Here is a 25,747-nt window from a genome sequence, read left to right as displayed (position 1 = left end):
AGGAGAGCTGGTAACCAAAGTGAATGACATCTGTAGACCAGTAGTTCCTACACCTGCGTACAAATTGCAGTTATCTATGGAGACTACATTAAATGCAAATTTCTGGATCCTAATGCAGAGTTACTAAGTCAAAATCTATAGGGATATGATTGAGGGTTCTGTGTATTTTAAGAGGCTTTCGAGGTGATTCTTACATTGTGCCAACCCACTCAGCGTCAATTGCTGTTGGAGCACAACTAGTAAAGGCAACCTAGGCCAGGCGCAGTGGCTCACACCTGTAATCCCAGCACTTTGGGAGGGTGAGGCAGGTGTTATCACCTGAGGTCAGGAGTTTGAGACCAGACTGACCGATATAGTGAAACCCTATCTCTACTAAAAATACAAAAATTAGCTGGACGTGGTGGCACGTGCCTGTAGTCACACCTCCTCTGGAGGCTGAGACAGGAGAATCACTTGAATCCAGAAAGTGGAGGTTGCAGTGAGCTGAGATCACACCACTGCACTCCAGCCTGGGCAACAGAGTGAGACTCTGTCTCCAAAAACAAAAACAGAAACAAAAAAACAAAGGCAACCTAATTCCCATGCATCATCTCTAATAGCAAGTACTGTTGCCTTATTCTACAAATAGAATGTCTTTATCCATTTAAATGACATTTTTAGAATACCTGTGGAGGACAAAACTGTTCTACCTTTGCTGAGTTACTGGCCTCCAGCCCAAACACACATACAAATCCAGATCCATCTACCCACATAGATACATGGCCAAGGGGTGGACCCTTTGCAGTCATAATGGATCCTAACCCCAGAACTGTGAAGTGGCCGTGTTTTTGTTTTTTTTGTTTTTGTTTTTGTTTTTTTTTTTTTTTTTGAGATGGAGTCCCACTCTGTCGCCCAGGCTGGAGTGCAGTGGTGCAGTCTAGGCTCACTGCAACCTCCACCTCCTGGGTTCAAGCAATTCTCCTGCCTCAGTCTCTGAGTAGCTGGGTCTACAAGTGCCTGCCACCACGCCCAGCTAATTTTTGTATTTTTTGTAGAGACCGGGTTTCATCATGTTGGTCAGGCTGGTCTCAAACTCCTGACCTGGTGATCCACCCGCCTCAGCCTCCCAAAGTGCTGGATTACAGGCATAAGCGACTGTGCCCAGCCAAGTGACCATGTTTTAACCTTACAGAACGATGAGCCGTAAAGTCCTGTCTGTCTGCAAAGAGAGAAAAATAAAGTGTTAAACCAGAAATTAGCAGAGACAGGAATGGAGAAAGAATGCTGTCTAAATGTCTGGGGGTTTTCCATTTCTGAATTACAGCCATTTTCTGAAGCTCAGCTGCATTCCTGCCCTTGTGTTAGCCTGAGACACCTCTGTATCCTTCCAATGAATTATTGCCCCTCACCCTTTTCCCCCTAAGTTACTTTGGTTTCTGTTACTTACAACCACAGAACCCTAAAACAAATCTCATTCAGCAGTTTCAACAAGATTCATTTTACATCAACAGTAGCTCCCTCATACACCTACTAAGCTTGGGTGCTGAAAAAGGAGAGAAGCAACACATCTGTAGAGTCAGTTCCAGAAGAACACTAGTTCTGTGCAGAGTTTTCTGCCCGCTAAATGTGCTTTTTGGAGGCAGGTATTCTTTGATTCCCCAGTCGGAGTGTTTTCCTTGAAGTCACTTGAATTATAACTAAGCAGTTTCCCTGTACTCTGCCCACCAAATATTCCTGAATAAGAAGTTTCCTTTCTTGGCACCATGCCCAGGACTCACATTCAGGAGTGATGCCTCTGAGCCTTTCCTGGCCTCTATTTTCAGAAATCTGCAATCAGCTGCTAACATCCCCTGCTTGTTACAGGTCCTCACATTTTATGATACAGACTTCCTCAGACCTCGCTTTTCTTCCTATCTCATTTTCCTCCTTTTTTAAATAAACCATCCACAGAGTTGATATTCTGGTGTCACATATTTATTATTTATCGTTTAGAACTTCTAAAATCCACATATGATTTTTGTGAAGAAGTGGGTTTTTGATTCTGTTTTTTTGCCACAGACCTAGAATTTAAGCTAAAGTTGGTCTCAAACCTCTTTTTCCCAAGAATTCCCTTTGTTACTTAATTAAATCATCAGAACCCGCTTTTTGAATTATAGGCAGATTCACGATGGGAGGACCCTGGGAGGAATTTGGGAGGTTACAGGAACCTCAGGTATGACCTAGCACTCATCCCTTTATTAAGTGAGTTGGAAAAGGTATAAAGAAGGTGAGGAGGTAAATCAGATTCCTAGAGCTGAGAATTACCCCAACGGCTAGGGATATTCGTATATGAATTATTTTTGTGCGTTCACCCTTCTATGACTATAAGACTCAGAAGAGAAATCAGCTTTCTTAATTGTTACTTTCCTTAGAACAAGTATTTCCTTAGAACAAGTATTGAACAAGTATTCCTTGAACAAGTATTGAAGTCAGTGGCTCTTAATTGTTTGTTTTGTGTGTGTGTGTTACGCTGAAGAGCTCAAATATTCCATCTCTCATAATCATTCTGTAAGGTCTGTGTCTTTTTCTCAGTAGTTACTTTAGTTAAGATTTGTATTGTGATAGTCTATTTTGGGAAAATTCCAGGGATTTTAGTGTGTCTTAGTTTCTTTACTACCCAGCACTGCAAAGAATCTATCCCCTTGTGTAAAATGAGTGTGAGGGAAGTCTGAACATGCTCATCCCAGGTGGGAGTAACTAAGCCCAGGACTTTACTAGATAAGTAACAGGTGTGAAGTGTTGTCAAAAGGCTCTTCTCTTTGACAGCTGAATTGAGCCATAAAATTTTTAAATAATTTATGCAAGTCTGCGGGAGCCCAGATATAGATTGTTAATCCAAGGCTCAGAATGCATGAGTGTTGATTTCACAGTGAAATGCTTAAAAGTTAATTTTTGTATTGTGTCTCTTATCTTTGGCCTAGGTGAAAATATGCAGATTGCCCCACAAGTCCAAATTAATTTAGTAAACTATTACCCATGGACTTAACGTGTTCTGTTTGCTCGTAAGTAGAATCAGAGTTTATCGTAATCATATGTTTCCGTTTACATTTTAAAATATTATGAGATGGCCAAAACCAGGGTTAAGAAACCTTTAAAACATCTTTAATTTCAGCTTAACTGCAAGTTTGTGTACTCTTCTTGTAAGCTGGATTTTTCCTCCTCAAAAAGAGAAGCAAAGCAACATGTGGTTTGTTACATTCATTGCTCTTCTTAGCCTGTTTTGCATTAGGAGGTTATGGAAACCTAAAACTGAAAGCTCCATAAAGAAAAACCGTACAGGGAAGGAAAGAAATAGAGAAAAAAGACATCTGAGACTCGGCCCTTTTCCCGCATCTGCCCTGAAAATACATTCCAGTGTAAAATGTGCATCCTTGGTAGTTGAAAGTAGAAAGGAGAAGAGAATAAATATATATATTTTTAAATCACACAAGCCAGACATGGCGGTTCATGCTTGTAATCCCAACACTTTGAGAGGCCAAGGCAGGAAGATTGCTTGAGCCTACAAGTTCAAGATCAGCCTGGGCAAGACAGTGAGACCCCTGTCTCTACAAAAAAATACAAAAATTAGCCGGGCATAGTGGTGTGTGCTTGTGGTCCCAGCCACTTGGGAGGCTGAGGTGGGAAGATTGCGTGAGCCCAGGAGTTTGTGGCTGCAGTGAGCTTTGATCATGCCACTGCACTCCAGCTTGGACAACAGAACAAGACCCTGTCTCAAAAAAAATAAAAAACAAATATATATATATAGGTGTATATATATATATACCTATAAAGTACTTTAGTTAAGTAGGCCTTGTATTTCCCCTTTAAGAACTATCTAAAACATAAAACCATCAGAGAAAAAACACAAACAGAAAACTATAAATGTCCATTCATTCCAGGCCATTCTGTAAATTAACTGTCACACCTGTTGTCAGGCTTCTAGCAGTAGCATGGCAAAAGTCCCAGCCCACCTTCTTCGAACTGCTCCTAGCAATGTTGATGGCAACAGTGAGTATTTTCCTCACAAGCACAGAAAATTTGCAGTACAGATAATGCACTAGCAGTTGTCTTGAATTATTTTTCCCCTTATAATTCCACTATTAATTAAATTTGTTATTATATAGCATGAGCATCATAATGCCTGGATGTTTCTGTTACAGGCTTTCAAGGATCCCAGATATTTATGTGTGTGATCATCATGTTTATTCTCCCTAAGAAATCTCGTAATTAGGCATGAGAAATAGAATGACAAGCATTTTTCTGTAGTAGATTTTAATTTGCCTGACTGTATGGGGGAAAAAAAGCCACTTCATGAAAGATCTTTGTAGGAATCAGTTGCATGGTAGAGAAAGTCATTTTAAAGGTTACTGGAAAGGCAAGAAGATGATCATAAATGTTGCTTGGGTAGGAATTTGCTCTCCTCTTTTTTTTTTTTTTTTTTTGAGACGGAGTCTCACTCTGTCACCAGGCTGGAGTGCAGTGGCATGATCTTGGCCCACTGCAACCTCCCCTTCCCGGGTTCAAGCGATTCTCCTGCCTCAGCCTCCTGAGTGGCTGGGACTACAGGCACCTGCCTCCGTGTCCAGCTAATTTTTGTATTATTAGTAGAGATGGGGTTTCACCATGTTGGCCAGGATGGTCTCAATCTCTTGACCTCATGATCCGCCTGCCTCATCCTCCCAAAGTGCTAGGATTACAAGCATGAGCCACCGCGCCCAGCCTTGCTCTCCTCTTTTATCGTTTGAGCGGTAGCTCCATTTGCAGAGATTGTCTAGCCATATCATTGGATTTTTCAAAAAACCTTTAGGCTGATCAGATCCTAAAAATGTGATATCATAAAATGATTTCCTAAGTCATACTTATAGTTTTCACTAAATCGCTCCCACCAAACACACTTTTCCAATAGGTAGAAGCATTTCAGAGATTTCCGGAATCTTGTTAGAATTTCTTGAAAGAAAAGCTGATAAGTTCAGAAATGGTTGACCGTGGAAATGTGATCTAGTCTATTATAAATGTAACAACGTACTCAGCAGTCTTCAATTGGAACTAGAGTTTGTGTTAAGTAAAAATGTTTGGTCTTCAGCAGGAAGTAGATTGTCTTTACAAGCCCAAGTGATACGAGTTCCAATAGTCTCCTATTATTTGAGCTCATCTGCAATAAATTTTTGTTTGGGGACATATTGTTAGAATTGCCCAGATATGCTGCCAGACAGAATATTAATTCTATTGCTTTTTTTTTTTTTTTTTTTTTTTTTTGCATTTGTTGAAACTGAAAGATTTTAGTTAAAAAAAAAAGAAGAGAAAAATAATGGAAAATGTATTATAGTCCTGTGAGTTGAGCTATAATCAATTTTGTCTGAAAAGTTTATTAATGGCTGCATTACTTCATTGCCTTCAGGATATCATGTGAGATACATTCAGTAGAATGCATTACACACAAACTAACAACTGAACCATGTTCATGGTCTCTTTTGTTCAGCACAATCTGCATTTAAATGGAAGAGGTGATGGTTGGGTTGCTGAACTCATCCAAGAGTGCTGTCTTTGACTAAGTGCTTAGTACATACTGATACTGGTAATGCCTAATAGGCAACAGAGCAACTATTATATAAATATCTTCAAATACAGGCTAGTTTTGTTGTATTTAGACAATAAAACGATTTTGTATCTGTAGAAATTAAGATGGTACAATGAACTGCTTCAGAAAGCTCAGGGTGTCATTTGTCTGATTATCTCCAGGGTTGGTGTGTGTTGGAGGGTCCATGTTTTTGCCTTTGTGCTGTATAACTCTTTGGTCCTAAAGGCCAGCAAAGCCAAAATATTGTCATTGAGCTCTCCTAAATGAGACTGACAATCACTGCTTCATTTCTGGCTCAAATAATATGGTATTAAAAATTTCTAGGCCATGGCTGGGCACAGTGGCTCGTGCCTGTAATCCCAGCCCTTTGGGAGGCCAAGGCAGGTGGATCACTTGAGGTCAGGAGTCCAAGACCAGCCTGGCCAACATGGTGAAACCTCATCTCTACTAAAAAAAAAAAAAAAGACTACAAAAATTCGCCAGGCATCGTGGCAGGCACGTGTAATTCCAGCTAGTTGGGAGACTGAAGCAGGAGAATCGCTTGAACCCAGAAGGCAGAGGTTGCAGTGAGCTGAGATCAGACCACTGCACTCCAGCTTGGGCAACAGAGCAATACCCTGTCTCAAATAAATAAATTTCTAGGCCAGGCATGGTGGCTCATACCTATAATCCCAGCACTTTGGGAGGCTGTGGCGGGTGGATCACCTGAGGTCAGTAGTTCAAGACCAGCCTGGCCAACATGGTGAAACCTCGTCTCTACTAAAAATACAAAAATTAGCCGGGTGTGGTGACATGTGCCTATAGTCCCAGCTACTCAGGAGGCTGAGGTGGGAGAATCGCTTGAACCTGGGAGGCAGAGGCTACGGTCAGCCGAGATTGCACCACTGCACTCCAGCGTGGGCAACAGAACAAGACTCTGTCAAAAAAAAAAGAAAATCTAGATTTATTCTACTTACATTCTGGTGATGCTGCCAAGAGAAAAGCCAGGAAAAGCAAAGCATATTATTTTGCTACTTATAGGAAGCTCTGCTTTAGAGCACTGGCTTTGATGTCAGACCAGGGTTTGAATACAGGCTCCTTCCCAAATTACCTGATAACTTTATACAATTTATCTTACTTTTCTCTTTTGTAAAATGGGAAAATAAGATCCACCTTATTAGTTATAATGATTTTTTTAAAAAATGTACAGGATTTAGTACAATGCCTAGCATACTAGTACTCTGCAAGTTATAGCTGGTATAATAATGAGACAGGTTCATTTGGCACTATTGTGTTCTTACTCGATCTATCACCAAAGATAAAGTGGTGACATCACACTGATTGTGAAAAATGACTCAGAATTCTAATACATACTCGAGTCCTCATTCTGTTAGTTTTGGGACAAATGGAGAGTTCTGGAGCAGTGAGAGCTCAGTGTAGAAGCCCTTGGTCTAATGGGGCTTCAGGGAACATTTCCTGGACCCATCCTGAACAAAGTCTTGAAGTAAGAGTTGGGTTAACAAAAACGAGCAGTTAGATGGCTCCAAGTAGAAGAAACAGCAGAATGAAACATATGGTTGGAAACTACCAGTTCTACAGCCTGGAAGTGAGGTATGACCAATGATGGAGACAGAGCTGGAGGATCAGTAGGGACTGGAAATGGAGGGGCTTCTTTGCGAAGAGTCTTAATTTTATCTCATGAAGGTTTTGGAAAAACTGAAGAAGGGATTATTTTTGAAATTTAAATAGAGATAAGGTTTCATCCTGTTGCCCAGGCTGGTCTCAATCTCCTGGGCTCAAACAATCCTCCCACCTTGGCCTCCGAAAGCACTGGAATTACAGGCGTGAGCCACCATGCCCGGCCTACAGAAGGGATTTTAAAAGAAAATGAGACCAAGCACAGTGGCTCACGCCTGTAATCAATCGCAACACTTTGGGGTACCAAGGTGGGAGGATGGCTTGAGGCTAGGAATTCGATACCAGGCTAGGCAACATGGCGAAACCCCATCTCCACTAAAAACACAAAAAATTAGCCAGGGTGGTGACACACACCTATAGTCCCAGCTACTCAGCAGAGCTGGGATGGGAGGATCACTTTAGCTTGGGAGGTCGAGGCTGCAGTGAGCCATGATCGCACCACTGCATTCTAGCCTGGGTGACAGAGCAAGACCCTGTCTCAAAAAAAAAGAGAGAGGGAGAGAGAGAAAAAAAAAAAAAAGAAAAAGTGAGACTAGGCATAGAGGCTCACACCCGTAATCCCAACACTTTGGGAGGCTGATGTGAGAGGATTGCTTGAGGCTAAGAGTTAAGAGTTCAAGACAAGCCTGAACAACATAGTGAAACCCATCTCTATTAGAAATAAATAAGTAATAATTTTTTAAAAGAGAATGGCATCATTAGATTTGTGGTGGCCAGTGAAGAATGAACATAGGGATGGGCAGACGTGAGAGAGTGAGTTAGGCTGTGGTCGTATCCAGACTGGGGAAATGGGCAGGCAGCAGCCATAGGGGTAGGGAGGAAAGATACCAGCATGCTTCATTTTACTGCACACCACTGTATCATGCTTCACAGATACTGTGTTGTGGCAATCCCGTGTCAAGCAAGTCTACCAGCACCATTTATTCCAACACTGTGTGCTCACTTCGTGTCTCTGTGTCACATTTTGGTAATTCTAGCAATATTTCAAGCTGCTTCATTATTTTTATATCTGTGATAGTGATCTGTGATCAGTGATCTTTGATGTTACTATTTTAATTGTTTTGGGGCACCATGAACTGTGCCCGTATAAGAATATAAGATAGGTAAATTTAATTGATAATTTTTTTTTTTTTGAGTCGGAGTCTTGCTCTGTTGCCCAGCCTGGAGTGCAGTGGCTGGATCTCAGCTCACTGCAAGCTCCGTCTCCCAGGGTCACACCATTCTCCTGCCTCAGCCTCTCAAGTAGCTGGGACTACAGGCTCCCGCCACCACGCCCGGCTAATTTTGTTTTTGTATTTTTAGTAGAGATGGGGTTTCACCGTGTTAACCAGGATGGTCTCGATCTCCTGACCTTGTGATCTGCCTGCCTCAGCCTCCTAAAGTGCTGGGATTACAGGTGTGAGCCACCGCACCGGGCCATCGATAAATGTTTTGTGTCTGACTACTCTCCCAGATGGACTTTCCCTCATCTTTCTTCTCCTCCTTGGCTTTCCCTATCCCCTGAGATACAGCAATATTGCAGTTAGACCAATTAATATCCCCACAGTGGCCTGTGTGTTCAGGTGAAAGGAAGAGGCACACATCTCTCACTTTCAATCAAAAGCTGGATATGATTAAGCTTAGTGAGTAAGGCATGTTAAAAGCTGAGAGAGGTCAAAAGTTAGGCCTCTTGTGCCAAACCAGCTAGCCAAGTTGTGACTGCAAAGGAATAGTTACTGAAGGTAATTAAAAGTGCTAATCCAGTGAACATGAATTATAAGAAAGTGAAACAGACTTATTGCTGATAGAAAGTTTTAATGGTCTGGATAGAAGATCAAACCAGCCACAACATTCCCCTAAGTGAAAGCCTAATCCAGAGCAATGCCCTCTCTTCCATTCTATGAAGGCTGAGAGAGGTGAGGAAGCTACAGGAGAAAAGTTTGAAGCTAGCAGAGGTTGGTTCTTGAGGTTTCAGGAAAGAAGCCATCTCTCTAACATAAAAGTGCAAGGTGAAGTAGCAAGTGCTGATGGAGAAGCTGCAGCAAGTTATCTGGAAGATCCAGCTAAGATCACTGATGAAGGTGGCTACACTAAACAACAGACTTTCAATGCAGTTGAATTCCTATATTGGAAGACGATGCCATCTAGGATTTTCATAGTGTGAGAGAAGTCAATGCCTCACTTCCAAGCTTTGACAGACAGGTTGACTCTCTAGTTAGGAGCTGATGCAGCTGGTGACTTGAAGTTAAAGCCATTGCTCACTGACCATTCAAAAAACTCTAGGGCGCTTAAGAATTATGCTAAATCTACTCTGTGCTCTGTAAATGGAGCAACATCCATATGGCTTCTGGACAACAGCACATCTGTTTATAGCATGGTTTACTATTTTAAGCTCAATGTTGAGAACTACTATTCAGAAAAAAAAGATTTCTTTAAAAATATCACTGCTCATTGACGAGGCACCTGGTCACCCAGGAGCTCTGCTGGAGATGCACAAGATTAATGTTACTTTCATGCTTGCGAACACAACATCCATTCTGCAGCTCATGAATCATGGAGTAGTTTCATCTTTCACGTCTTATTTTAAAAATACGTTTCTAAAGGCTATAACTGCCATAGATAATGATTCCTCTGGTGATCTGGGCAAAGTACATTGAAAACTTTCTGCAAAAGGACTTACCATTCCAGATGCCATTAAGAACATTCATGATTCGCAGGAGGATGTGGAAATATCAACATTTTGAAGAAGTTTATTTCAACCTTCATGGAAGACTTTGAGCAGTTCAAGACTTCAGTGGGGCTGGGCACGGTGGCTCACGGCTGTAATTCCAGCACTTTCGGAGGCCGAGGCGGGTGGACTGCCTGAGCTCAGGAGTTCGTGACCAATCTGGGCAACATGGTGAAACCCCGTCTCTACTAAAATACAAAAAAAAATTAGCTGGGCCTGGTGGCACGTGCCTGTAGTCTAGCTACTCAGGAGGCTAAGGCAGGAGAATCACTTGAACCTGGGAGGCGGAGGTTGCAGTGAGCCAAGATTACACCACTACACCCAGCCTGGTGACAGAGCAAGACTCTAAAAAACCAAAAACTCTTCAGTGCAGGATGTAACTGCAGAAATATCAAGAGAACTGGAATTAGAAGTAGAAGCCAGGTAAGGTGACTTACACCTGTAATTTCAGCTGCTTGTGAGGCTGAGGTGAGAGGCTTAGGCCAGGAGTTTGAGACCAGCCTGGGCAACATAGTGAGGTGACATCTCTCTCGCTCGCTCTCTTTTTTTCTTTCTTTTTTTTTTTTGAGACAAGGTCTGGCTTTATCACCCAAGCTGAAGTATGTGGTGGCTCAATCTCAGTGACCTCTGTCTCCTAGGCTCAAGTGATCCTCCTGTCTCAGCCTCCCAAGTAGCTGGGACTGTAGATGCGCACAACCACTCCTGACTAATTTTTGTTTTGTTTGTTTTCTTTTTTTGTTTTGTTTTGTTTTTTGTAGAGATGGGGTTTCACTGTGTTGCCCAGGCTGGTCTCGAACTCCTGAACTCAAGTAATCCACCCACCTTAACTTCCCAAAGTGCTGGGATTACAGATATGAGTGACCACGCCAAGGCCCCATCTCTTAAAAAATATTTTTAAATTAGCCAGGCGTGGAGCACGTGCCTATAGTCGTAGCTACTCGGGAGGCTGATGCAGGAAGATTGCTTGAGCCCAGGAGTTCAAGGTTGCCCTGAGTTATGGTGGCACTACTGCACTCTAGCCATGGTGAGAGCAAAATCCTGTCTTAAAAATGAATAAATAAATAAATAAATAAAGTAAACCTGAAGATGTGACTGAATTGCTGCAATCTCACAATCACATTTTATCAGATGAGCAATTGCTTTTTTTTTTTTTTTTTTTTTTTTTAGAGACACAGTCTCACTCTGTCGCCCAGGCTGGAGTGCAGTGGCATGATCTCTGCTCACTGCAACATATGCCTCCCAGGTTCAAGAGATTCTCCTGCCTCAGCCTCCCAAGTAGCTGGGACTACAGGTGGGCGCTACCATGCCTGGCTAATTTTTGTATTTTTAGTAGAGACAGGGTTTCACCATGTTGGCCAGGCTAGTCTCAAACTCCTGACTTCAAGTGATCCACCCATCTTGGCCTCCCAAAGTGCTGGGATTACAGGTTTCAGTCACTGCACCGGGCCTGAGGAATTGCTTCTTAGAAATGAGCAAAGAAGGTGGTTTCTTGATGGAATCTACTCCTGGTGAAGATGCTGTGAACATTGTTGAAATGACAACAGAGGATTTAGAATATTACATAAAGTTAGTTGATAAAGCAGCAACAGAGTTTGAGAGGATTGACTCCAATTTTGAAAGAAATTCTACTGTGGGTAAAATGCTACCAAACAGCATCACATGCTACAGAGAAATCTTTTGTGAAAGGAAGAGTCAATTGATGCAGCAAACTTCATTGTTTCCTTATTATAAGAAATTGTTGTAGGGACATGGACGCAGCTGGAAACCATCATTCTCAGCAAACTATCGCAAGAACAGAAAACCGAACACCGCATGTTCTCACTCATAGGTGGGAACTGAACAATGAGAACACTTGGACACAGGAAGGGGAACATCACACACCAGGGCCTGTTGTGGGGTGGGGGGAGTGCAGAAGAATAGCATTAGGAGATATACCTAATGTAAATGATGAGTTAATGGGTGCAGTACACCAACATGGCACATGTATACATATGTAACAAACCTGCACGTTGTGCACGTGTACCCTAGAACATAAAGTATAATTTTAAAAAATTTAAAAAAAGAAATTGTCACAGTCATCCCAACCTTTACCAACTACCATCCTGATCACTCAACAGTCACCAACATTGAGATAAAACCCTCCACCAGCAAAAAGATTACTGAAGGCTCAGATGATCGTTAGCATTTTTTAGCAATAAGGTATTTTTAATTAAGGTAGGTACTTTTTTTTAGACATTGTGCTATTGCATACTCGGTAAACATAACTTTTATATGCATTGGAAAATTAAAATACTTACTTTATTGCAGTGGCCTGGAAGTGAACTCACAATATCTCTGAAGTATGCCTGTACAGAGTCAATAGATAATTTATTTTTCTCTTCTCTTCTCTTCTCTTCTCTTCTCTTCTCTTCTCTTCTCTTCTCTTCTTTTCTTTTCTTTTCTTTTCTTTCTTTTCTTTCTGACACAGTCTTGCTCTGTTGCCCAGGCTGGAGTACAGTGGTGCAATCAGAGCTCACAGCAGCCTCTAACTCCTGGGCTCACATGATTCTCCCACCTCAGCCTTCTGGGTAGCTGGGACTATAGGTGCATGCCACAGTGCCTAGTGGGAAACAATTTAAAAGATAGAAAGATCTAATATATAACTGAATGAAGATAGGCAAGAAGGAGAGTATCCTGAGTAAAGGAGGCACCTGTGATGACTGTGATGACTGGGTTTCTAGGTTACTCAGAGTATTAGTGCTCTCATAAACACACTGGGAATAGAAGAGGAAGGAGGATATTTGTTTGGAGGGAGGTGGATCATGTGATTTAGAAATTCAGGCTTTCTAAAGAGATTTCAAGTGAGCCAATTAGTTTGAATTTCTATCAGATCTTTTTTTTCTGGTTACCCATTGTCATATCAGATCTTATAAGCCAAAAAGAGCAAATGACCTAAACAATAAACTTGATTTTTTATTTTGAATTTTTATGGGTACATAGAAGGGGTATATATTTATGGGGTACATGAGATATTTTGATACAGGTTTGCAATGCATAGTAATCATATCATGAAGAGTGGGGTGTCCATCACCTCAAGCATTTATCCTTTGTGTTACAAAAAATTCAGTTACACTCTTTTAGTCATTTTTAAATGTACAAGTATTACTGACTATAGTTACCCTGTTGTGCTATGAAATAGTAGGTCTCATTCATTCTTCCTAACTATTGAGAGTTCTTTAAATATCCAAACTGGAACATTGAAACTCTAATGAGTTGACCCATTTTTTAAAATCCAAATAAAATTTAAAAAAAACCAGAATAAATGGACTGATAATTAAGACTTAGTATGTGCAAGATTCTGAGTCAAGTTCTGTGGAGGATAAAATATGAACAAGACAGTCATTCACCACTCCACAAGTATCTATTGAGAATCCCCTAGATGCCAGGCAAAGTATCTGCTGTATCTAATGTACCAGGCCAGAGTATCTCAGCACTTTGGATATATCATTAAACAAAACAGACAAGATTCTCTTCCCTAGTCCCTCTGTAATCCAGTGCAAACTCAAAGTTGAAGAGAGTAAAGCTCTCCAAACATAAAGGAGAAAATAAATATTAAAAGTAACTTGGACCAAAAGACAGTTACTTACTAGAGCTATGTGTGATTCAAGATCAGCAGAACAATTTGAATTCCAAATCTTGGCCCTGGTGCAGTCTAATTAAAGCTTGTAAACCAGTCTTCACTACAAAATCACCTCCTTTTAATTCCTACAGTTGCAGAAAGGGTCTTGGGATCTCAGATAAGATAAAGAAATGTTATGGAAAGCTTTGCTGGCTGTTTTCTTCTTCCAGGAGGCTTCTGGCTGCTCAAAATAATTCTTTACTGACACCTCTCTAAGAACACCTTGGTTAGTTATAGCACATGGTAACAGTGTTAAAAGCTGGCATACCCAGATTTTCCCTTGTGGAGAACCAACCATCCTAGTTGGTGGAGAGTTTAAATATCAAAAGAAAATACCTGGTGAGCAAAATAGTTTTGAGCACGTAGTTCATGAAACAAAGCAGCAAATATTCTATAATTTTACAATTTAGCTGGCTGTAGTGGATCACGCCTGTAATCACAGCTACTTGAGAGGCTGAGATGCGAGGATCACTTGAGCCTGGGAGGCAGAGTCTCCTGTGAGCTATGATTGTACCACTGCACTCCAGCCTAGGTGACAGAGCAAGACCCTGTCTCTAAATAATTATTATTTTTTTTAATTTAAGATGGAACAGGCAGGGTGCAGTGGCTCATGCCTGTAATCCCAGCATTTTGGGAGGCGGAGGCAGGCAGATCATGAGGTTAGGAGTTTGAGACCAGCCTGACCAACATGGTGAAACACCGTCTCTACTAAAAAATACAAAAAATTAGCCAGGCGTGGTGGTGGGCACCTGTAATCCCAGCTGCTCAAGAGGCTGAGGCAGGAGAATCGCTTGAACCTGGGAAGGGGAGGTTGCAGTGAGCCGAGATCATGCCATTGCACTCCAGCCTGGGTAATAAGATTGAAACTCCGGCTCAAAAAAAAAAAAAGATGGAGCAGTATCTATTATTTCAAAGTTGTGTATAAAACCCTAACTACTAGATTGCACACCCCCATTTAACATACTGCTTTCCAATGGCATTTTGATCTCTGCAGTAGGTGTTAGTTGGGTAGTTCTTCCACATGGATTACATTTCAACCTAAAAATCATGTGCCTACTTCTTTTATAATGATAGGCCCCTGAGCTCTTTTAATTTTTTTATTTTTTAATTTTTCGAGACAGAGTTTCTCTCTTGTCACCCAGACTGGAGCGCAATGTTGTGATCTTGGCTCACTGCAACCTCTGCCTCCCAGGTTCAAGCGATTCTCCTGACTCAGCCTCCTGAGTAGCTGGGATTACAGGCACCCGCCACCATGCCCAGCTAGTTTTTGTATTTTTAGTAGAAATGGGGTTTCACCATGTTGGCCAGGCTGGTCTTGAACTCCTGACCTCAGGTGATCCGCCCACCTGAGCCTCCCAAAGTGCTGGGATTACAGGCGTGAGCTACCGCGCCCAGCCACTGAGCTTTTCAATATTACGTGTGAATAGTGTAATATTTTTAAATACTCTATTTTAAAGGTGAATATCAACAGGAAGATAAAGTTTGAGCTTAGAAGCCCGGCACAATGGCTCATGCCTATAATCCCAGCACTTTGGGAGGCTGAGGCGGGCAGATCACCTGAGGTCAGGAGTTTGAGACCAAAATAGCCTGGCCAACATGGTGAAACCCTGTCTTTCCCAAAAATTAGCCAGACATGGTGGTGCATACCTGTAATCCCAGCTACTTAGGAGGCTGAGACAAGAGAATTGCCTGAACCTGCAGGTGGAGGTTGTAGTGAGGCGCGATCACAACATTGCACTCCAGCCTAAGTGACAGAGTAAGACTATGTCTTAAAAAAATAAAAAATAAAAAAATAAGTTTGAGCTTAGAAATATGAGTCCTTCAGGTTACTGTGTCTTCCATGAGCAGCGAAAAAAAAATGGCAATTCCAAGTGAGAGCTTACATTGGGGCTAAACTGTTGGTTGACTTTCAAGTAAACCATGGAAATACTGACTCATTTACGAATGTCTGGGTCCCTCCTGCTACCCCTTCCACTGCCCCTACGCATGCTGTACACACCGAGCAGCCACAAGTCCAGTTTATCCACCCTGAGAAATCACGCCCTCCGACACACTATCTTCTCTCCCCTTGACTACTGGGGCAGCTTCAAGACTCTTCCCATCTGGTTTCTCTGCAGTTTTCTCCACCCTTCCTCTAATTAGGGCATAAATACAATCGTGTCACTCTTCTCTGCTTAAGCTTCTGTGGCTCCCCGCTACTCCTAGAATAACTTGGCATCCTTCTGCTGGCTTATGCAGCCATTCACAGCCTGGGCCTGCTGCCTTTGGGCAGTCTCCAGCCTCTCCCTCCTGTGTTCCAGCTCTTTTGGTCCTCAAATTTTGACTGGCTCAGCCTGTACTAGGCCCCCTTCTCTATCCCAAACCCATTCCGTTCACCACTCTGATCAACTACTTTTAGTCCTTAAAAATGCAGCTCAAATGTCACCCCAACTTCATGGTTCCTGAATCTTCACTTCTTACCAGAATCGATGTATCAATACTTCCTCTTATTCCTCTGTTAGAATTTAACCACACCTCAAATATTCCTATAATCACCATGTATCATGGTTTGTTCTGTAGGTCAGAAAATTAGACCAGTCATTTATTTTCCTCACTTTTTTGTGTATTTTTCTCTCTTCTTTTTGGAATAAATCAAGATATAGAATATGGATTTAGAATGCGAAGTCTCTAGGTCAAGGGAAAGGTCTAGGTCGAACAGTGGTGCCCTTCAACAAGTAATACCCTGCATCTCAACCAAAGAGTCTACCAGTGAATCCATAGATGGATGCATGAGGGATCAGACAGCCCCTGCCCCACTATGTCTGGCTCTGTGGAAATGTGGGACTGGTGACACCCTCCTTCTCACCGTATCATAAGTAAATGCAGCAGAGAGTCCACTGTTGAAGCTTGTGACTGGAAGGAAGAAAGCATAGAGAGGAAGTATGCATTCATGTATCTTCTCATACCAACTAATACTTAAATTTGGATTTTTTTTTTTTTTTTTTTTTTTTTTTTTGAGAGAAGTCTCACTCTTAAACCCTAGGTTTGAGTGCAATGGCTCGATCTCGGCTCACTGCAACCTCTGCCTCCCGGGTTCAAATCATTCTCCTGCCTCTGCCTCCCAAGTAGCTGGGATTAAGTCACCTGCCACCATGCCCAGCTAATTTTTATATATTTTAGTACAAATGGGGTTTCACCATGTTGGCCAGGCTGGTTTTGAACTCCTGACCTCAAGTGATCTGCCCACCTCGGCCTCCCAAAGTGCTGGGATTACAGGTGTGAGCCACTGCACCCAGCCTTAAATTCGGAATGTTAGTTTCTGCTTTCAAACTTTTCTTCCATATATTAATATTGTAGTATATTTTCTTTATTGTTTCTTCAACAATTTACAAAATTTTACATGAACATTATAAAATGAGGCTGGGCGTGGTGGCTCATGCCTATAATCTTAGTACTTTGGGAGGCTGAGGCAGGTGGATTGCTTGAGCTCAGGAGTTCGAGACCAACCTGGGCAACATGATGAAACCCCATCTCTACAAAAAAAAAATGCAAAACTTAGCTTGGGGTGGTGGTGTGCACCTATAATCCCAGCTACCAAGGAGGTTGAGGTTGCAGTGGGCCGAGATCGTGCCCTTGCACTCTAGCGTGGGTGACAGAGCCAGACCCTGTCTCAAATAAATAAATATTTATAGGGTCTGGTGATACCTCCAGACCCTATCTCAAATAGACAGATACAGCCAGGCACAGTGGCTCACGCCTGTAATCCCAACACTTTGGGAGGCCGAGGCAGGCAGATCACCTGAGGTCAGGAGTTCGAGACCAGCCTGAACAACGTGGAGAAACCCCATCTCTACTAAAAATACAAAATTAGCCGGGTGTGGTTGCGCACGCCTGTAATCCCAGCTACTCAGGAGGCTGAGGCAGGAGAATCACTTGACCCTGGGAGGCGGAGGTTGTGGTGTGCCAAGATTGTGCCATTGCACTCCAGCCTGGGCAACAAGAGAGAAAGTCTTGTCAAAAAAAAAAAAAAAAAAAAAGATAAGTTGATGGAGAAAATGTTTATATATAATGTGAAAATATAAAAATTCATTTATTTTATCAATATAATTTTTAAATGATAATTTCCTATAACCTGCCCTCCCCTGGAAACCATACTACTGGTGTGATATTTATAGTATCTAAATAATTTTGTAATGTATATGTCAGCTTACCAAATATTACTTACAACAATATGATCATACTATATACTGGGGTTTGCAATTTAATAAATGTTAGATATGTTGCCATGGTACGGCACTCTCAATATTTATTGGAAGATTTTGTCTTAGTTTCTTAACTTTTTGATAGTTTTTCAGTAGTGAAATTTAAGAGTGTATCAAACCACAGACAGACAGGAGAGGAGTTGAGAGGGTTGCAGAGCCTAAGGTCAGAACCTGAAGTTACTTACTCAGTTAAGCTGAATGCCAGTTTAATTATCTGTTCATGACAAGTAACAAACATTTCCTGGGGTAGGGGAAGGAGTATTTCAGAATAGTTAGTAAGGGGTAGGGTGGGCAAAGATGGCCGTATGTCTTCAGTAGTAGATAACAACCCTGAACAAGGTCAATGAATGGACCTGGTCCTATATACTCCCTCACAACTTGGGCTGTGGACTCCAGACAGCACAGCTGTAAACACCTATCTGGTATTAGTGTCATAACCAGCTATTGAGTCTTTAGAGACCCACAAAATACTAGAACTGGTGGAGCTTCTGGGAGCATCTAATTAGAGAGGGAGGTGCCCTGGGGGCTGCCTTGGAAGAGCAGGGGTGAGGAGAGTTGTAGGAGGGTGTCAGGAGGAAGCCAGTCCAGAACTTCAATAAAGCAGTGACACTTCCATCTGTTTCTCTATCGAGATGTTCATTTCATTTTATTTATTTATTTTTTGGAGACAGGGTATCACTCTGTCACCCTAGGCTGGAGTACAGTGGCATGATCTCACTGCAACCTCTGCCTCCTGGGTTCAAGCAATTCTTATGCCTCAGCCTCCCAAGTAGCTGGGACTACAGGCACCCGCCACCATGCCCAGCTAAGTTTTGTATAGTAGAGATGGGGCTTCATCATGCTGGCCAGGCTGGTCTTGAAGTCCTGACCTCAAGTCATCCACCGGCCTTGGCCTCCCAAAGTGCTGGGATTATAGGTGTGGGCCACTACACCTGGCTGATTTTTTATTTTAGTTGGAAAATGGATTGTGTTCTCTCCTCAAAAGTTCTAAACATTGACCTAATCCAAACTCCAGCATTTTTAGAGATGAAAAAAACAATACCTTAGAGAAGTGATTCCTCCCATTGTCACAGATTTAGTAATTGACAGATAATAGACATTTAAGTCTCCTAACTTCAAACCCAGTGCATCAGGGTACTGTGAAGGGGGAGTTTACCTCCCTCACAAAGGAGGGTCAGGGAGGGGATGGGTACCTTGGATTATTGGAGTAGTAAACCTAAAGAGGGATTGGGTGTAGGAAACGTTAAAGAACCAGTGCTCTCTAATCACATTGCTTTAAATATAATCAAAGGGGAAAGAGTAATTGGAGACCTTGGGAAACTGCAACCTATTATAAAACTTTATAATGCCTGTTAGCCCTAAGAAGAGCTTGGCATCTGCCTTGGGGCCCTTCCCTAGGGATGCTACAGACCCAGGTAATGGTAAGTAGAATTTGCAAATGTTCAGTGACCCACCAGGGTTTAATGACCAATCCGGGATACAACAGAAATGTTTAAAATTGACAAGAAAGTAACACATTTGGCATAAACTTTCAGTGGCAACAAATTTGGAAAGAAACAAAGAATCGTTACAGTGATTCCTTTGGATATCAGTTTCTTCATCTGGGTAAGATGGAGGATCCCAAGGGTTTTGTGAACTCTACATTCATATGAGTGATTTTGTGATTCTTTTAGGTACCTATCTACATAGTCAGAACAACCAAACTGATGTTCTGGAATATGCTCGCATTGAAAACTAGAACTGTCACCCTATTTAATACTACATCTGCCAACTGCCCCTCAAATTTAGGTCAGATGTCATTTGTGATTATCAGAGCTTTTGATCTCTCTTTTCTATTAAGAAACCTGAAAGACATCTAATCATTTAAATACATTCTTCCTAGATTGCTGGCACTTACAGTAGTTACAAATCCTTTCAAATGTCTGAGACCAAGAGCAACTAACTCTTACCCTTAAAACTAAAAAGGAGGTCTGTTTACAAGGGAAAAAATGAAGGCAAGGAGCAGACAAGACCTCAAGGTCACTATATACACAACACGGAAGAACCAAGGATTAGCGCCAAAGTTGACTTGTACTGTGTCCTTTATCTCTTTCTACCAGACCCAACGCAGCTGGCTGACATTTGACAAACAAAATGCTGCCTCTTGGCATATTTCTGATTTTCTATTATCTTCTCCTCCATTAGGACATTGTAGTTCAGCTTGACTTTAGATTAGAAACAGAGTTACTTGTACAGGTATAGTATACTTTTGAGGGCCTGAGAAGAATATGTCTAAGAATCATTCATTCACTTAACTTATGTTTATGAAATTTGTCTGCTATGCGCCAGGCATCATTCTAGGTGCTGAGAATACAGTAGTGAGTCCCCAAAGTCCCCAACTTCTAGGAAAGGAGAAAGACAACGAACAATAAACAGACATGTAAATACCTGGCAATGCTAAGTGCTCTGCAGACAAATATTGCAAAGGGAGGGAGGGTGATATTTTAGTTAGGGAGTTGAAGGCCTCTCTGTAGAGATGACCTTAGAGCAAAGACCAGGATGGAGCGAGGGAACCAAGCCCTGTGAATTTTTGGGCTTCCTTTCTCAACTGGCCCCTAAAGTGTGATCTGCAAGCATGAATATTCCACCTGGCTGAAACAAAAGGATGCTGGTTGGGGGCCTTGCTCTCCATTCTGCATAAGTTCACCCTTGACAAAAACAACCTCTTTCAGACCAGACTAAAGTCTGTTTCATTCAGATTGAACTCTTCGTAGAAAGCTTGCAACTGTCTGCACACTGCTTCATCACTAAAAAACACTTACAGTGGGTAACTGTGACAGTACCTGTTGAAAACATAACAAAACGTATTTACAAGTAACTGCCCTAGAGGAAGCACGTTTACAACGGCTGACATTTGACAGTGATAAGTGCCGCTGTAGTTTGTAGTTGGAAGTGTTTTGTGGCCTAATGGGTAGCTGTCCTTTAAAAGCTATTCCAAAAAGGGTCTGCCTGGCTTAATGCATTCACCTGCGGATACTCCCTTTATCATAATGACATGATATTTCAGGGTTTCATTTAAATCAGTAATTGATTGCACATTTCTCCTATAGGTAAGTAGTTGAAATCTTCCCTGAGGAAGCCCAAACAGAGTGAAGCAGGGAAAAGGAAATCTGACCTAGGTATTCATGGTTAATTTTACAGATCCACAGAGGAAAATGGTAACCTTTGAAGTCTTCCCACAAATCCCTAAACCCTAAGGCCAGAAGAGTTCTATATCAGAACGTTTTGGGAATCGTCTTCAAAACCGGAATCCATTTGGCCAATAAAGAGTCTTATTTGAATTACAGATTGTGTTGTCTGAATCAGTGTTTCCAAACTAGTCTACCAGCAGAGCCACAACTTTTCTGTTTCTGCCCCTTTAAAAGAGTAACAAAAAAAAAAAAGAAGTCTTAGCTGCCTTACTTTGTAGCTGAGATAACAGAATTTGGTCACAGAGTGATTTACTTGACTGATCTATTTATGGCAACTTGTTTATGTATTTTTAAATCACGGTTACAATGAGCTATTGTTCACTTGTATGATGTAGAACCATATAGGTTGCAAATCACTCCCAAGGAATCCTGATGGCACAGGATTATTTTTTAGCTTAAAAAAAAAAAAGATACCAAAGGAACTGGTGACCACGTTAAATTGCTTTTATTTACTGACATTTTACAAATTGATGAAGCTCTTAAATATTGCATTTTCCCTTCATTCTCTTGGTATTTCTCTCACCTTGTGATAAGGAGGCTATGGTAGAAACTAAAATTTGTAGTTCACAAGAGATTAGACCTCTACTGATGATTACTAATCTATCATTTTTTTTCTGGGCTTGCTTTGAGGGTATGTTTTGCTTCTCTTGATCCTTTCTGTAGACAACTGAAGCTCAGCTCCACTTTCTCTCAGTGTACCTACAAATAGCTCAGAAACAAGATTAGCTTCAGTATGGGACACTTCCTTGTGTTTGAATAATGATATTCACTTAACCTATTTGTAAAAACTCTCAATAGTGTACTTGAGTTAGTACTTCGCGTGACCTTGGCTCCTATTCTTTGCTGTTATTTACTGATAAAAATAAATCTCCTGCGCTATGCGGTAGGAATCACTACGAAATTCAGGGAAAGTCCTAAGAGGATTCATATGCTAATGAGCCCTTCCAAGTGAGAACTTGCTTAAATGTGCCATTTGCTTACATCATTGTTATGGGCAGAGTGGAGATGATTTCTTTAAGAGGTGGCCTTTCATATTCTCCCAGCGTTTCGTGGCCCGCGCGTGCACCTGCGGGAGGGGGAAGTTTACATAAGCGTCCTAGGGTATTTGCATCTTAGCGGCTTCACTCACTGGGCTCCGGAGAATGGAGCGGGCGGGCGGCGGTAGGTGCTCGAGCGGCGAGGCTGGCCAAGTGGGTGGGTAACTTTTCGAGGAATTGTGCGCGCAGGACCTCGTGGAGACCTGCCAGGGGCACGGTCAGCAGTGACAGTTCCTGGAAAGCGGGCGGCGGCGGGAGCAGGCTGGGCAGGCGCCGCCCGCGGGCGGGAGCGGGGAGCCGGGCCGGGCTGGGATCGCCAGTCGGGAGGCGGGAGGAGGGCGGGATCGGCAGGAAACGAAATGGTTACTTTTTTTTTTTTTTTTTTTCCCCTACTGCGGGGTCTGATTACTTTTGAAGATCGCCGGCCCCAGGCGGGCTCCCGGCGCTGAGCGGAGACGAGTTTTTCTCCCCGCAGAGAAGGATCCTGGAAGGACGCAGAGCTAGGGCCTGGGGGATGCAGTGGCCTGGACGAGGCGACTCCAACCCGGGGGATCAGAGTCCGTCACGCCGGCAGGGACCGAAGGTCTCTGCGGAGCTGGAGGACGTTTTGTGGGATGCCTCACGGCTGCTGAGGGGCTGCCGCGGGTGAGGATCCCCGCGCTGCGCCGCCAGGGAGCTCGGCGGGGACCAGCCCGGGGGGAAAGTGCGTCACGGTGGGGCGGGGGCGACCCCTCGCCCACCAGGTGGGGCCAGCGCCGGGACACGACCCGGGGGCACGGCCCGCTGCGAAGTAGTGGGTAACCGGTGCTCGCTGCCCCGCCCTGCTGGGGTCTCCTCCGGAAATGGATGGGCGCGGGTGAGCCGTAGGACACCCAGCCTTCTTTTCCTTTGGGAGCCCTCCGCGCCCGCTCCGGGCCGCCAGCCTCCGCCAGACGCAGAGCGGGTGGGCGGCTAGTGCGCGCCGAGGGCTCCGGGGCCGGCGCCGCGAGGGGCTGCAGGCCGCGCTCGGCCGCTGTCCAGGCCGCAGGTGGGAGCCGCTGTCTGGGTCCCAGGGCTGGATGGCAGCCGGCGGCGGGGGCTGAACGCGGGAGGGCTGCAGGGTGCGCGCCGGCTAGGGGCTTCTTGTCGGAAGCTGAGGGACAGAAGTGGGGACCCGTGGCTGCTCGGTCCCACCGTCCAGCCGCAGGGCAAGTGCCGCTCGGTGGAGGTGACGCGGCGCCAAGAGCGGCGCGAGGCTTTCTGCTGGAGGAGGGTGACGGGGAGTTCGAAGGCGACTGTTCTGTGCTGGGGGACAAGGGGAAATGTTCTCTCGGGGCTTCGCGTCGGCGCCGAGGATAGGTTCCCTCGCAGCCTCTGGGTCTTGAGGTCGGCCTCTGGCTCCTTGGGCCGGGGACGCAGAGAGGGACCGGTGCCCGTCGACCCACGGCCCAGGGCGCCCCCTCGCGGCCCAAGCAGCCGCCGCCGCGCGGAGCGCAGGGTTTGCGGGACCCAGGGGGCGCCGACGCCCGCTCTGAGGCGTCTCTGCTGCTGCGGCGGCGGGGATGGGGACGACCCAGGGGACCCCCTGCACCATCACTGGCAGCCCCATCAAGAATTGGCCGGCTGAGTTTTCCCGAAGTAGGGTGACATCCTTTCCTTCCCGCTTCCTCCAGCCCCGTTTTTAAAAGCTCGGCCGGTCCCGTTAGTCTATGTCCTTATAAGCCAGGCTGTGTGTGGAATTTGTTTTTACAACTCGAGTCTTGTGATTTCTCAAACACTTTCTTGAAATGTTTTCTCTGGAAACTTGTTTCAAATGAGTGCTGTAAGTTTCACAAAGAGGAGTGTTGTTCAGGAGCCAACAGGTGACGGGGCGAAACCTGAGTCTGTGTGTACATTGGAGTCAAGTCGGGCTGCTGTTTCCTCGGGCCACTGTTGAAAATAGAAATCTAAAAAATCAATAGAAGACTAAGGGGAACACGATTTTGAGAAAATACCTGCATCCCCCATTATGGAAAATAATGGGCTCATTAGAGCAGCGCCTTGTGTAGTGCCCCTCGTTCCACGGCGTGCATTTTGGATTTTGTCTTTACATACCCGTGTGTGGATAACCTGACTCTAGAAGCGCCGGCTGGGGAAGGACCAGGCTTTGTCGTCATGTTTCCTCCTTTTGTTTCTTACTGTCATGGAATGTATTTGTGCATGAAATTAGAATGCTTTGAAAGAGTTCCACATTTCCTCTTGGAAAAATGGATAATTTCTTGACCATTGGGTGGTGCGTTACAGCCCACTCAGCTGTTGGGAAATGTACAAACTGGATGGAGGTTCACGTGGAAAATACGGAAAATACCAAAGGGCATATGGCCTAATGCCACTAATTGTATGGAGAACTTTTAGTAAAGGAATGTTTCATAAACAATATCTTCTGATAACTTCATTATGTTTTTACTTTTCAAATAAGTGAAATTGAATTGGGCTTTGTTGGCAGTGACTTTGTCTTTAGTAGACCGTAAGCACTGAATGCTGAGTGTGTGAAACCTTTAAAGAAATGACAGTTCAGTGTCTCTTTTACTATAACATTCGCATCTCGATTGAAGTTAAGGACATCATAAACAAGGAAATGTGTATATCCAAAACGGTGGTATATTTTGTATTTTGAAAAGAATGGATGTGTGATGTGTTTCTGTACTGCTAAATTAGTCTGTAGTTAAATTTAATTCACCTGCATGTGTAGCCGGGGAGAATTGGAGTAGCTTTTGAATGGAGAACCCGTGATATGCATCTTCCATGCACTAAGGCCTTGTTAACAAGCATTTAACAAAGAAGCTGTTAAACAGTTTGTAGCCCACGGATGGCACTTAGCAGTGGGGGACACCTAGGGAATGTTGGCCTAACTGACTTCACAAATCAGTATCTGTTCTGGCTTTTGGTGATCAAAGGATTTCTAACTTCCCTGGGCATGTTCACACAAGAAATACCTTTTCATAGGGATCTTACAATGCCATGGTAGTCTTCATATAGGAACTACAGTGGGATTGCATTGGAGAAAAAATTGTAATTAGGGATATGACCTTAGACTTCATTTTCAATGGCAGGCCCTGACAATTACTGTTTTCTATTTGCATGATTTTGATTTGGTGACTTGGTTCAAGAAAATTATGAATAATAAGAATCATATCAGACTTGATATACAGTTACAGCCTCAATATGTATCTGATTAAACTCATTCTTCTCAAATCCCTCAAATCGTCATTCCCCTTCTGAGTTGCCCTGAGGTACTTATATATTGGTATGTCAATCACCTAATACTCAAAACTGTGTTTGGCCCAATTTCTTCCTTTCCTATTAGTTCCTTTTACTTTTCCTCCCAAGTCACCATGTATAGGCTTGCTTAGGGACAGTGTACTAATTGGCCCCTCTTGGGTTCTTTATCTTTTTCCTGACCATCACTACCATATTAATATTTAAGACCCAGAAGTATCTTGTGGCCTCCATTCATGTCTTTTGCAGTTTCCCGTTGCCTGTAGTGATAAACCCACAGTTTTCTGCCTGAAATGTATAATTCTTGAAAATAGGATTCAGACACCATTGCCATCTGTTGTTGCTTCTTTGGAAGAATCTATCTTCTAGCAAAACTGTCCACTCT

The 25,747-nt window shown here is 43.3% G+C and overlaps 1 protein-coding gene across 4 annotated transcripts in view; it reads left to right on the top strand.

Moving 5' to 3' along the window:
• PRICKLE1 (prickle planar cell polarity protein 1) overlaps nt 1–25,747 on the top strand; it is a 124,707-nt gene that overhangs the window by 80,481 nt on the left and 18,479 nt on the right. For 2 of the 4 annotated variants that reach the window (XM_003906218.5, XM_009180534.4), the window contains exon 1: nt 22,513–22,770. The exons of 1 other annotated variant lie outside the window; for it this stretch is intronic. The gene's annotated coding sequence lies outside the window, so the exon portion shown is untranslated. Of the gene's footprint in view, nt 1–18,761; nt 22,250–22,512; nt 22,771–25,747 lie in introns of those variants that run through there. One more of the 4 variants, XM_009180535.4, reaches the window with a different exon arrangement.

The sequence above is a fragment of the Papio anubis genome, chromosome 9 (genome assembly GCF_008728515.1).
Source record: "Papio anubis isolate 15944 chromosome 9, Panubis1.0, whole genome shotgun sequence".
Taxonomy (NCBI): Eukaryota; Metazoa; Chordata; class Mammalia; order Primates; family Cercopithecidae; genus Papio; species Papio anubis.
Note: the sequence above shows the minus strand (reverse complement) of the source record. Positions and strands in the feature narration are given on the sequence as shown.